Source organism: Phyllobates terribilis, unplaced genomic scaffold (genome assembly GCF_046119375.1).
Source record: "Phyllobates terribilis strain yellow unplaced genomic scaffold, ASM4611937v1 Scaffold_8__6_contigs__length_399053987, whole genome shotgun sequence".
Taxonomy (NCBI): domain Eukaryota; kingdom Metazoa; phylum Chordata; class Amphibia; order Anura; family Dendrobatidae; genus Phyllobates; species Phyllobates terribilis.
In genome coordinates this window covers 347,673,537-347,685,937 of record NW_027362768.1, presented here as the reverse complement: position 1 = coordinate 347,685,937, position 12,401 = coordinate 347,673,537, and the positions used below count along the sequence as shown (strand labels likewise).

Sequence of the window (12,401 nt, the reverse complement as noted above, 5' to 3'; positions counted from 1 at the left end):
GGCAATGCAATGCACAGTTGCTGAAGTTGAACCAAAATGAGCTTGTCATCTGGCTTCTGCAACTTTTAACATGAAAAATCCAATGAGGAGAAGAAAAGCAAAGCCAAAGAGTCCATCCCAAAATCCGACAAACAAGCCAAATGAACAAAAAGCATTGAATTCAATTCTTTCTGATTTTAGAAACTGCATTAAAGAAGGGGTGCACCGGTCCTGGAGATACTGCAATACCAGGTCAATGCGTGGAGTGGACAGAGCAAGCTCTTTTTCCATCTCCCTGTTCTAAAAATCCATTTAATATATGGTCCCCAGATAGGGGACGTATCAGATATTAAACTGATAAGAACAGATACTACACTTGATCTTAGCCAAAAGGCCGAGAAGCGATAACCAGAATTGGTTTCCGACAACGGTGCCACCCAAGGATTCTGAAAAGTCCATTTGTGGAGATGGCCACCTGGACTCCCGTTAAGAAGACATGCTGTCAACCTCTAGATCCCTCACATGCCTGCACTTTTCGGCTTGCTGCTGCTGCAATCCACGCGTTTTAGATCTGCATAACTCCACCTCTTTTAGCACAGTACCCTCAACCCCCGGCTGTTCCCACCCGCCTCAACACCGTTGGAAGGGAGGAGAACCAATTAAGGGGGGGGGGGGTGGAACGAGCAGCTGTCTACCCTTAGCAGGAGGGTTGCTGATTAATTACCTCTCCTGCTGCTGCTGCTGCTGGCTGTCCAGCAGCAGACTGAAGGTGGCTGCTGCTGTGCGCAGGTATATAAAGGCTCAGAGCCTATTATGACACGCGCAGCCAGCGTTCCATTGCCACATTCCGTCTACTGCAGGCGGGATACCTGGATGGCTGAATGTCACTGAGAAGCTCACAGAGACCGCCATAAGCAACAGTTTAAAAGAATGCCACAGACTAATCAACCAAACTTTTTGGGTTGGTTTCTCTTTTATAGTCTGCAGGCATTAAATGAAAGAAGTCAGTGTTCCAGCAGAGGGAGACAACGTTTCAGAAAAGGCATTGTAGCAAACCAAAAAAGAAATTTTAAGCGCAGCAGAGTAACCAGCTCACATACCTGTTAGCTCAGGTGAGTTTAAAAGGCTGCTGTTGATAACAAGGGCATTTGCTAAATAGATGGTGTGTGTGCAACAATATACTGAAAGGTCAATTATATTGTGCAGCTTATCTCACCACCTGTAGTTATTTAGGTGAAAGCTCCAAAATGCTTGCCTAATATGTCTGTTTATCCAAAAGGAAGTATAGAGGGAGAGCTAGATAGATAGCATTGCATTACATTACATGGCAATGCAATGCACAGTTGCTGAAGTTGAACCAAAATGAGCTTGTCATCTGGCTTCTGCAACTTTTAACATGAAAAATCCAATGAGGAGAAGAAAAGCAAAGCCAAAGAGTCCATCCCAAAATCCGACAAACAAGCCAAATGAACAAAAAGCATTGAATTCAATTCTTTCTGATTTTAGAAACTGCATTAAAGAAGGGGTGCACCGGTCCTGGAGATACTGCAATACCAGGTCAATGCGTGGAGTGGACAGAGCAAGCTCTTTTTCCATCTCCCTGTTCTAAAAATCCATTTAATATATGGTCCCCAGATAGGGGACGTATCAGATATTAAACTGATAAGAACAGATACTACACTTGATCTTAGCCAAAAGGCCGAGAAGCGATAACCAGAATTGGTTTCCGACTACGGTGCCACCCAAGGATTCTGAAAAGTCCATTTGTGGAGATGGCCACCTGGACTCCCGTTAAGAAGACATGCTGTCAACCTCTAGATCCCTCACATGCCTGCACTTTTCGGCTTGCTGCTGCTGCAATCCACGCGTTTTAGATCTGCATAACTCCACCTCTTTTAGCACAGTACCCTCAACCCCCGGCTGTTCCCACCCGCCTCAACACCGTTGGAAGGGAGGAGAACCAATTAAGGCGGGGGGGGGTGGAACGAGCAGCTGTCTACCCTTAGCAGGAGGGTTGCTGATTAATTACCTCTCCTGCTGCTGCTGCTGCTGCTGGCTGTCCAGCAGCAGACTGAAGGTGGCTGCTGCTGTGCGCAGGTATATAAAGGCTCAGAGCCTATTATGACACGCGCAGCCAGCGTTCCATTGCCACATTCCGTCTACTGCAGGCGGGATACCTGGATGGCTGAATGTCACTGAGAAGCTCACAGAGACCGCTATAAGCAACAGTTTAAAAGAATGCCACAGACTAATCAACCAAACTTTTTGGGTTGGTTTCTCTTTTATAGTCTGCAGGCATTAAATGAAAGAAGTCAGTGTTCCAGCAGAGGGAGACAACGTTTCAGAAAAGGCATTGTAGCAAACCAAAAAAGAAATTTTAAGCGCAGCAGAGTAACCAGCTCACATACCTGTTAGCACAGGTGAGTTTAAAAGGCTGCTGTTGATAACAAGGGCATTTGCTAAATAGATGGTGTGTGTGCAACAATATACTGAAAGGTCAATTATATTGTGCAGCTTATCTCACCACCTGTAGTTATTTAGGTGAAAGCTCCAAAATGCTTGCCTAATATGTCTGTTTATCCAAAAGGAAGTATAGAGGGAGAGCTAGATAGATAGCATTGCATTACATTACATGGCAATGCAATGCACAGTTGCTGAAGTTGAACCAAAATGAGCTTGTCATCTGGCTTCTGCAACTTTTAACATGAAAAATCCAATGAGGAGAAGAAAAGCAAAGCCAAAGAGTCCATCCCAAAATCCGACAAACAAGCCAAATGAACAAAAAGCATTGAATTCAATTCTTTCTGATTTTAGAAACTGCATTAAAGAAGGGGTGCACCGGTCCTGGAGATACTGCAATACCAGGTCAATGCGTGGAGTGGACAGAGCAAGCTCTTTTTCCATCTCCCTGTTCTAAAAATCCATTTAATATATGGTCCCCAGATAGGGGACGTATCAGATATTAAACTGATAAGAACAGATACTACACTTGATCTTAGCCAAAAGGCCGAGAAGCGATAACCAGAATTGGTTTCCGACAACGGTGCCACCCAAGGATTCTGAAAAGTCCATTTGTGGAGATGGCCACCTGGACTCCCGTTAAGAAGACATGCTGTCAACCTCTAGATCCCTCACATGCCTGCACTTTTCGGCTTGCTGCTGCTGCAATCCACGCGTTTTAGATCTGCATAACTCCACCTCTTTTAGCACAGTACCCTCAACCCCCGGCTGTTCCCACCCGCCTCAACACCGTTGGAAGGGAGGAGAACCAATTAAGGGGGGGGGGGGTGGAACGAGCAGCTGTCTACCCTTAGCAGGAGGGTTGCTGATTAATTACCTCTCCTGCTGCTGCTGCTGCTGGCTGTCCAGCAGCAGACTGAAGGTGGCTGCTGCTGTGCGCAGGTATATAAAGGCTCAGAGCCTATTATGACACGCGCAGCCAGCGTTCCATTGCCACATTCCGTCTACTGCAGGCGGGATACCTGGATGGCTGAATGCCACTGAGAAGCTCACAGAGACCGCCATAAGCAACAGTTTAAAAGAATGCCACAGACTAATCAACCAAACTTTTTGGGTTGGTTTCTCTTTTATAGTCTGCAGGCATTAAATGAAAGAAGTCAGTGTTCCAGCAGAGGGAGACAACGTTTCAGAAAAGGCATTGTAGCAAACCAAAAAAGAAATTTTAAGCGCAGCAGAGTAACCAGCTCACATACCTGTTAGCTCAGGTGAGTTTAAAAGGCTGCTGTTGATAACAAGGGCATTTGCTAAATAGATGGTGTGTGTGCAACAATATACTGAAAGGTCAATTATATTGTGCAGCTTATCTCACCACCTGTAGTTATTTAGGTGAAAGCTCCAAAATGCTTGCCTAATATGTCTGTTTATCCAAAAGGAAGTATAGAGGGAGAGCTAGATAGATAGCATTGCATTACATTACATGGCAATGCAATGCACAGTTGCTGAAGTTGAACCAAAATGAGCTTGTCATCTGGCTTCTGCAACTTTTAACATGAAAAATCCAATGAGGAGAAGAAAAGCAAAGCCAAAGAGTCCATCCCAAAATCCGACAAACAAGCCAAATGAACAAAAAGCATTGAATTCAATTCTTTCTGATTTTAGAAACTGCATTAAAGAAGGGGTGCACCGGTCCTGGAGATACTGCAATACCAGGTCAATGCGTGGAGTGGACAGAGCAAGCTCTTTTTCCATCTCCCTGTTCTAAAAATCCATTTAATATATGGTCCCCAGATAGGGGACGTATCAGATATTAAACTGATAAGAACAGATACTACACTTGATCTTAGCCAAAAGGCCGAGAAGCGATAACCAGAATTGGTTTCCGACTACGGTGCCACCCAAGGATTCTGAAAAGTCCATTTGTGGAGATGGCCACCTGGACTCCCGTTAAGAAGACATGCTGTCAACCTCTAGATCCCTCACATGCCTGCACTTTTCGGCTTGCTGCTGCTGCAATCCACGCGTTTTAGATCTGCATAACTCCACCTCTTTTAGCACAGTACCCTCAACCCCCGGCTGTTCCCACCCGCCTCAACACCGTTGGAAGGGAGGAGAACCAATTAAGGGGGGGGGGGTGGAACGAGCAGCTGTCTACCCTTAGCAGGAGGGTTGCTGATTAATTACCTCTCCTGCTGCTGCTGCTGCTGGCTGTCCAGCAGCAGACTGAAGGTGGCTGCTGCTGTGCGCAGGTATATAAAGGCTCAGAGCCTATTATGACACGCGCAGCCAGCGTTCCATTGCCACATTCCGTCTACTGCAGGCGGGATACCTGGATGGCTGAATGTCACTGAGAAGCTCACAGAGACCGCCATAAGCAACAGTTTAAAAGAATGCCACAGACTAATCAACCAAACTTTTTGGGTTGGTTTCTCTTTTATAGTCTGCAGGCATTAAATGAAAGAAGTCAGTGTTCCAGCAGAGGGAGACAACGTTTCAGAAAAGGCATTGTAGCAAACCAAAAAAGAAATTTTAAGCGCAGCAGAGTAACCAGCTCACATACCTGTTAGCTCAGGTGAGTTTAAAAGGCTGCTGTTGATAACAAGGGCATTTGCTAAATAGATGGTGTGTGTGCAACAATATACTGAAAGGTCAATTATATTGTGCAGCTTATCTCACCACCTGTAGTTATTTAGGTGAAAGCTCCAAAATGCTTGCCTAATATGTCTGTTTATCCAAAAGGAAGTATAGAGGGAGAGCTAGATAGATAGCATTGCATTACATTACATGGCAATGCAATGCACAGTTGCTGAAGTTGAACCAAAATGAGCTTGTCATCTGGCTTCTGCAACTTTTAACATGAAAAATCCAATGAGGAGAAGAAAAGCAAAGCCAAAGAGTCCATCCCAAAATCCGACAAACAAGCCAAATGAACAAAAAGCATTGAATTCAATTCTTTCTGATTTTAGAAACTGCATTAAAGAAGGGGTGCACCGGTCCTGGAGATACTGCAATACCAGGTCAATGCGTGGAGTGGACAGAGCAAGCTCTTTTTCCATCTCCCTGTTCTAAAAATCCATTTAATATATGGTCCCCAGATAGGGGACGTATCAGATATTAAACTGATAAGAACAGATACTACACTTGATCTTAGCCAAAAGGCCGAGAAGCGATAACCAGAATTGGTTTCCGACTACGGTGCCACCCAAGGATTCTGAAAAGTCCATTTGTGGAGATGGCCACCTGGACTCCCGTTAAGAAGACATGCTGTCAACCTCTAGATCCCTCACATGCCTGCACTTTTCGGCTTGCTGCTGCTGCAATCCACGCGTTTTAGATCTGCATAACTCCACCTCTTTTAGCACAGTACCCTCAACCCCCGGCTGTTCCCACCCGCCTCAACACCGTTGGAAGGGAGGAGAACCAATTAAGGGGGGGGGGGGTGGAACGAGCAGCTGTCTACCCTTAGCAGGAGGGTTGCTGATTAATTACCTCTCCTGCTGCTGCTGCTGCTGGCTGTCCAGCAGCAGACTGAAGGTGGCTGCTGCTGTGCGCAGGTATATAAAGGCTCAGAGCCTATTATGACACGCGCAGCCAGCGTTCCATTGCCACATTCCGTCTACTGCAGGCGGGATACCTGGATGGCTGAATGTCACTGAGAAGCTCACAGAGACCGCCATAAGCAACAGTTTAAAAGAATGCCACAGACTAATCAACCAAACTTTTTGGGTTGGTTTCTCTTTTATAGTCTGCAGGCATTAAATGAAAGAAGTCAGTGTTCCAGCAGAGGGAGACAACGTTTCAGAAAAGGCATTGTAGCAAACCAAAAAAGAAATTTTAAGCGCAGCAGAGTAACCAGCTCACATACCTGTTAGCTCAGGTGAGTTTAAAAGGCTGCTGTTGATAACAAGGGCATTTGCTAAATAGATGGTGTGTGTGCAACAATATACTGAAAGGTCAATTATATTGTGCAGCTTATCTCACCACCTGTAGTTATTTAGGTGAAAGCTCCAAAATGCTTGCCTAATATGTCTGTTTATCCAAAAGGAAGTATAGAGGGAGAGCTAGATAGATAGCATTGCATTACATTACATGGCAATGCAATGCACAGTTGCTGAAGTTGAACCAAAATGAGCTTGTCATCTGGCTTCTGCAACTTTTAACATGAAAAATCCAATGAGGAGAAGAAAAGCAAAGCCAAAGAGTCCATCCCAAAATCCGACAAACAAGCCAAATGAACAAAAAGCATTGAATTCAATTCTTTCTGATTTTAGAAACTGCATTAAAGAAGGGGTGCACCGGTCCTGGAGATACTGCAATACCAGGTCAATGCGTGGAGTGGACAGAGCAAGCTCTTTTTCCATCTCCCTGTTCTAAAAATCCATTTAATATATGGTCCCAGATAGGGGACGTATCAGATATTAAACTGATAAGAACAGATACTACACTTGATCTTAGCCAAAAGGCCGAGAAGCGATAACCAGAATTGGTTTCCGACTACGGTGCCACCCAAGGATTCTGAAAAGTCCATTTGTGGAGATGGCCACCTGGACTCCCGTTAAGAAGACATGCTGTCAACCTCTAGATCCCTCACATGCCTGCACTTTTCGGCTTGCTGCTGCTGCAATCCACGCGTTTTAGATCTGCATAACTCCACCTCTTTTAGCACAGTACCCTCAACCCCCGGCTGTTCCCACCCGCCTCAACACCGTTGGAAGGGAGGAGAACCAATTAAGGCGGGGGGGGGTGGAACGAGCAGCTGTCTACCCTTAGCAGGAGGGTTGCTGATTAATTACCTCTCCTGCTGCTGCTGCTGCTGCTGGCTGTCCAGCAGCAGACTGAAGGTGGCTGCTGCTGTGCGCAGGTATATAAAGGCTCAGAGCCTATTATGACACGCGCAGCCAGCGTTCCATTGCCACATTCCGTCTACTGCAGGCGGGATACCTGGATGGCTGAATGTCACTGAGAAGCTCACAGAGACCGCCATAAGCAACAGTTTAAAAGAATGCCACAGACTAATCAACCAAACTTTTTGGGTTGGTTTCTCTTTTATAGTCTGCAGGCATTAAATGAAAGAAGTCAGTGTTCCAGCAGAGGGAGACAACGTTTCAGAAAAGGCATTGTAGCAAACCAAAAAAGAAATTTTAAGCGCAGCAGAGTAACCAGCTCACATACCTGTTAGCTCAGGTGAGTTTAAAAGGCTGCTGTTGATAACAAGGGCATTTGCTAAATAGATGGTGTGTGTGCAACAATATACTGAAAGGTCAATTATATTGTGCAGCTTATCTCACCACCTGTAGTTATTTAGGTGAAAGCTCCAAAATGCTTGCCTAATATGTCTGTTTATCCAAAAGGAAGTATAGAGGGAGAGCTAGATAGATAGCATTGCATTACATTACATGGCAATGCAATGCACAGTTGCTGAAGTTGAACCAAAATGAGCTTGTCATCTGGCTTCTGCAACTTTTAACATGAAAAATCCAATGAGGAGAAGAAAAGCAAAGCCAAAGAGTCCATCCCAAAATCCGACAAACAAGCCAAATGAACAAAAAGCATTGAATTCAATTCTTTCTGATTTTAGAAACTGCATTAAAGAAGGGGTGCACCGGTCCTGGAGATACTGCAATACCAGGTCAATGCGTGGAGTGGACAGAGCAAGCTCTTTTTCCATCTCCCTGTTCTAAAAATCCATTTAATATATGGTCCCCAGATAGGGGACGTATCAGATATTAAACTGATAAGAACAGATACTACACTTGATCTTAGCCAAAAGGCCGAGAAGCGATAACCAGAATTGGTTTCCGACTACGGTGCCACCCAAGGATTCTGAAAAGTCCATTTGTGGAGATGGCCACCTGGACTCCCGTTAAGAAGACATGCTGTCAACCTCTAGATCCCTCACATGCCTGCACTTTTCGGCTTGCTGCTGCTGCAATCCACGCGTTTTAGATCTGCATAACTCCACCTCTTTTAGCACAGTACCCTCAACCCCCGGCTGTTCCCACCCGCCTCAACACTGTTGGAAGGGAGGAGAACCAATTAAGGTGGGGGGGGGGGGTGGAACGAGCAGCTGTCTACCCTTAGCAGGAGGGTTGCTGATTAATTACCTCTCCTGCTGCTGCTGCTGCTGCTGGCTGTCCAGCAGCAGACTGAAGGTGGCTGCTGCTGTGCGCAGGTATATAAAGGCTCAGAGCCTATTATGACACGCGCAGCCAGCGTTCCATTGCCACATTCCGTCTACTGCAGGCGGGATACCTGGATGGCTGAATGTCACTAGAAGCTCACAGAGACCGCCATAAGCAACAGTTTAAAAGAATGCCACAGACTAATCAACCAAACTTTTTGGGTTGGTTTCTCTTTTATAGTCTGCAGGCATTAAATGAAAGAAGTCAGTGTTCCAGCAGAGGGAGACAACGTTTCAGAAAAGGCATTGTAGCAAACCAAAAAAGAAATTTTAAGCGCAGCAGAGTAACCAGCTCACATACCTGTTAGCTCAGGTGAGTTTAAAAGGCTGCTGTTGATAACAAGGGCATTTGCTAAATAGATGGTGTGTGTGCAACAATATACTGAAAGGTCAATTATATTGTGCAGCTTATCTCACCACCTGTAGTTATTTAGGTGAAAGCTCCAAAATGCTTGCCTAATATGTCTGTTTATCCAAAAGGAAGTATAGAGGGAGAGTTAGATAGATAGCATTGCATTACATTACATGGCAATGCAATGCACAGTTGCTGAAGTTGAACCAAAATGAGCTTGTCATCTGGCTTCTGCAACTTTTAACATGAAAAATCCAATGAGGAGAAGAAAAGCAAAGCCAAAGAGTCCATCCCAAAATCCGACAAACAAGCCAAATGAACAAAAAGCATTGAATTCAATTCTTTCTGATTTTAGAAACTGCATTAAAGAAGGGGTGCACCGGTCCTGGAGTTACTGCAATACCAGGTCAATGCGTGGAGTGGACAGAGCAAGCTCTTTTATCCATCTCCCTGTTCTAAAAATCCATTTAATATATGGCTCCCAGATAGGGGACGTATCAGATATTAAACTGATAAGAACAGATACTACACTTGATCTTAGCCAAAAGGCCGAGAAGCGATAACCAGAATTGGTTTCCGACTACGGTGCCACCCAAGGATTCTGAAAAGTCCATTTGTGGAGATGGCCACCTGGACTCCCGTTAAGAAGACATGCTGTCAACCTCTAGATCCCTCACATGCCTGCACTTTTCGGCTTGCTGCTGCTGCAATCCACGCGTTTTAGATCTGCATAACTCCACCTCTTTTAGCACAGTACCCTCAACCCCCGGCTGTTCCCACCCACCTCAACACTGTTGGAAGGGAGGAGAACCAATTAAGGCGGGGGGTGGGGTGGAACGAGCAGCTGTCTACCCTTAGCAGGAGGGTTGCTGATTAATTACCTCTCCTGCTGCTGCTGCTGCTGCTGTCTGTCCAGCAGCAGACTGAAGGTGGCTGCTGCTGTGCGCAGGTATATAAAGGCTCAGAGCCTATTATGACACGCGCAGCCAGCGTTCCATTGCCACATTCCGTCTACTGCAGGCGGGATACCTGGATGGCTGAATGTCACTGAGAAGCTCACAGAGACCGCCATAAGCAACAGTTTAAAAGAATGCCACAGACTAATCAACCAAACTTTTTGGGTTGGTTTCTCTTTTATAGTCTGCAGGCATTAAATGAAAGAAGTCAGTGTTCCAGCAGAGGGAGACAACGTTTCAGAAAAGGCATTGTAGCAAACCAAAAAAGAAATTTTAAGCGCAGCAGAGTAACCAGCTCACATACCTGTTAGCTCAGGTGAGTTTAAAAGGCTGCTGTTGATAACAAGGGCATTTGCTAAATAGATGGTGTGTGTGCAACAATATACTGAAAGGTCAATTATATTGTGCAGCTTATCTCACCACCTGTAGTTATTTAGGTGAAAGCTCCAAAATGCTTGCCTAATATGTCTGTTTATCCAAAAGGAAGTATAGAGGGAGAGCTAGATAGATAGCATTGCATTACATTACATGGCAATGCAATGCACAGTTGCTGAAGTTGAACCAAAATGAGCTTGTCATCTGGCTTCTGCAACTTTTAACATGAAAAATCCAATGAGGAGAAGAAAAGCAAAGCCAAAGAGTCCATCCCAAAATCCGACAAACAAGCCAAATGAACAAAAAGCATTGAATTCAATTCTTTCTGATTTTAGAAACTGCATTAAAGAAGGGGTGCACCGGTCCTGGAGATACTGCAATACCAGGTCAATGCGTGGAGTGGACAGAGCAAGCTCTTTTTCCATCTCCCTGTTCTAAAAATCCATTTAATATATGGTCCCCAGATAGGGGACGTATCAGATATTAAACTGATAAGAACAGATACTACACTTGATCTTAGCCAAAAGGCCGAGAAGCGATAACCAGAATTGGTTTCCGACTACGGTGCCACCCAAGGATTCTGAAAAGTCCATTTGTGGAGATGGCCACCTGGACTCCCGTTAAGAAGACATGCTGTCAACCTCTAGATCCCTCACATGCCTGCACTTTTCGGCTTGCTGCTGCTGCAATCCACGCGTTTTAGATCTGCATAACTCCACCTCTTTTAGCACAGTACCCTCAACCCCCGGCTGTTCCCACCCGCCTCAACACCGTTGGAAGGGAGGAGAACCAATTAAGGCGGGGGGGGGGTGGAACGAGCAGCTGTCTACCCTTAGCAGGAGGGTTGCTGATTAATTACCTCTCCTGCTGCTGCTGCTGCTGGCTGTCCAGCAGCAGACTGAAGGTGGCTGCTGCTGTGCGCAGGTATATAAAGGCTCAGAGCCTATTATGACACGCGCAGCCAGCGTTCCATTGCCACATTCCGTCTACTGCAGGCGGGATACCTGGATGGCTGAATGTCACTGAGAAGCTCACAGAGACCGCCATAAGCAACAGTTTAAAAGAATGCCACAGACTAATCAACCAAACTTTTTGGGTTGGTTTCTCTTTTATAGTCTGCAGGCATTAAATGAAAGAAGTCAGTGTTCCAGCAGAGGGAGACAACGTTTCAGAAAAGGCATTGTAGCAAACCAAAAAAGAAATTTTAAGCGCAGCAGAGTAACCAGCTCACATACCTGTTAGCTCAGGTGAGTTTAAAAGGCTGCTGTTGATAACAAGGGCATTTGCTAAATAGATGGTGTGTGTGCAACAATATACTGAAAGGTCAATTATATTGTGCAGCTTATCTCACCACCTGTAGTTATTTAGGTGAAAGCTCCAAAATGCTTGCCTAATATGTCTGTTTATCCAAAAGGAAGTATAGAGGGAGAGCTAGATAGATAGCATTGCATTACATTACATGGCAATGCAATGCACAGTTGCTGAAGTTGAACCAAAATGAGCTTGTCATCTGGCTTCTGCAACTTTTAACATGAAAAATCCAATGAGGAGAAGAAAAGCAAAGCCAAAGAGTCCATCCCAAAATCCGACAAACAAGCCAAATGAACAAAAAGCATTGAATTCAATTCTTTCTGATTTTAGAAACTGCATTAAAGAAGGGGTGCACCGGTCCTGGAGATACTGCAATACCAGGTCAATGCGTGGAGTGGACAGAGCAAGCTCTTTTTCCATCTCCCTGTTCTAAAAATCCATTTAATATATGGTCCCCAGATAGGGGACGTATCAGATATTAAACTGATGAGAACAGATACTACACTTGATCTTAGCCAAAAGGCCGAGAAGCGATAACCAGAATTGGTTTCCGACTACGGTGCCACCCAAGGATTCTGAAAAGTCCATTTGTGGAGATGGCCACCTGGACTCCCGTTAAGAAGACATGCTGTCAACCTCTAGATCCCTCACATGCCTGCACTTTTCGGCTTGCTGCTGCTGCAATCCACGCGTTTTAGATCTGCATAACTCCACCTCTTTTAGCACAGTACCCTCAACCCCCGGCTGTTCCCACCCGCCTCAACACCGTTGGAAGGGAGGAGAACCAATT

General features: G+C 45.3%; 10 non-coding genes across 10 annotated transcripts; all 10 read right to left on the bottom strand.

The window, feature by feature from the left end:
• Positions 1-194: 194 nt before the first annotated feature.
• LOC141158674 (U2 spliceosomal RNA) lies at positions 195-385 on the bottom strand. Its single transcript, XR_012248700.1, has one exon. It is a non-coding gene; the product is annotated as a U2 spliceosomal RNA (small nuclear RNA).
• A 1,114-nt stretch (positions 386-1,499) lies between these two features.
• On the bottom strand, positions 1,500-1,690 carry LOC141158673 (U2 spliceosomal RNA). Its single transcript, XR_012248699.1, has one exon. It is a non-coding gene; the product is annotated as a U2 spliceosomal RNA (small nuclear RNA).
• Positions 1,691-2,807: 1,117 nt separating this feature from the next.
• LOC141158672 (U2 spliceosomal RNA) lies at positions 2,808-2,998 on the bottom strand. The gene has a single exon (XR_012248698.1). It is a non-coding gene; the product is annotated as a U2 spliceosomal RNA (small nuclear RNA).
• Positions 2,999-4,112: 1,114 nt separating this feature from the next.
• LOC141158671 (U2 spliceosomal RNA) lies at positions 4,113-4,303 on the bottom strand. The gene has a single exon (XR_012248697.1). It is a non-coding gene; the product is annotated as a U2 spliceosomal RNA (small nuclear RNA).
• A 1,113-nt stretch (positions 4,304-5,416) lies between these two features.
• Positions 5,417-5,607, bottom strand: LOC141158670 (U2 spliceosomal RNA). The gene has a single exon (XR_012248696.1). It is a non-coding gene; the product is annotated as a U2 spliceosomal RNA (small nuclear RNA).
• A 1,114-nt stretch (positions 5,608-6,721) lies between these two features.
• LOC141160008 (U2 spliceosomal RNA) lies at positions 6,722-6,911 on the bottom strand. The gene has a single exon (XR_012249998.1). It is a non-coding gene; the product is annotated as a U2 spliceosomal RNA (small nuclear RNA).
• Positions 6,912-8,028: 1,117 nt separating this feature from the next.
• LOC141158669 (U2 spliceosomal RNA) lies at positions 8,029-8,219 on the bottom strand. Its single transcript, XR_012248695.1, has one exon. It is a non-coding gene; the product is annotated as a U2 spliceosomal RNA (small nuclear RNA).
• A 1,119-nt stretch (positions 8,220-9,338) lies between these two features.
• Positions 9,339-9,530, bottom strand: LOC141160037 (U2 spliceosomal RNA). Its single transcript, XR_012250026.1, has one exon. It is a non-coding gene; the product is annotated as a U2 spliceosomal RNA (small nuclear RNA).
• A 1,119-nt stretch (positions 9,531-10,649) lies between these two features.
• On the bottom strand, positions 10,650-10,840 carry LOC141158668 (U2 spliceosomal RNA). Its single transcript, XR_012248694.1, has one exon. It is a non-coding gene; the product is annotated as a U2 spliceosomal RNA (small nuclear RNA).
• Positions 10,841-11,955: 1,115 nt separating this feature from the next.
• LOC141159929 (U2 spliceosomal RNA) lies at positions 11,956-12,146 on the bottom strand. Its single transcript, XR_012249922.1, has one exon. It is a non-coding gene; the product is annotated as a U2 spliceosomal RNA (small nuclear RNA).
• Between the last annotated feature and the right edge of the window lie 255 nt (positions 12,147-12,401).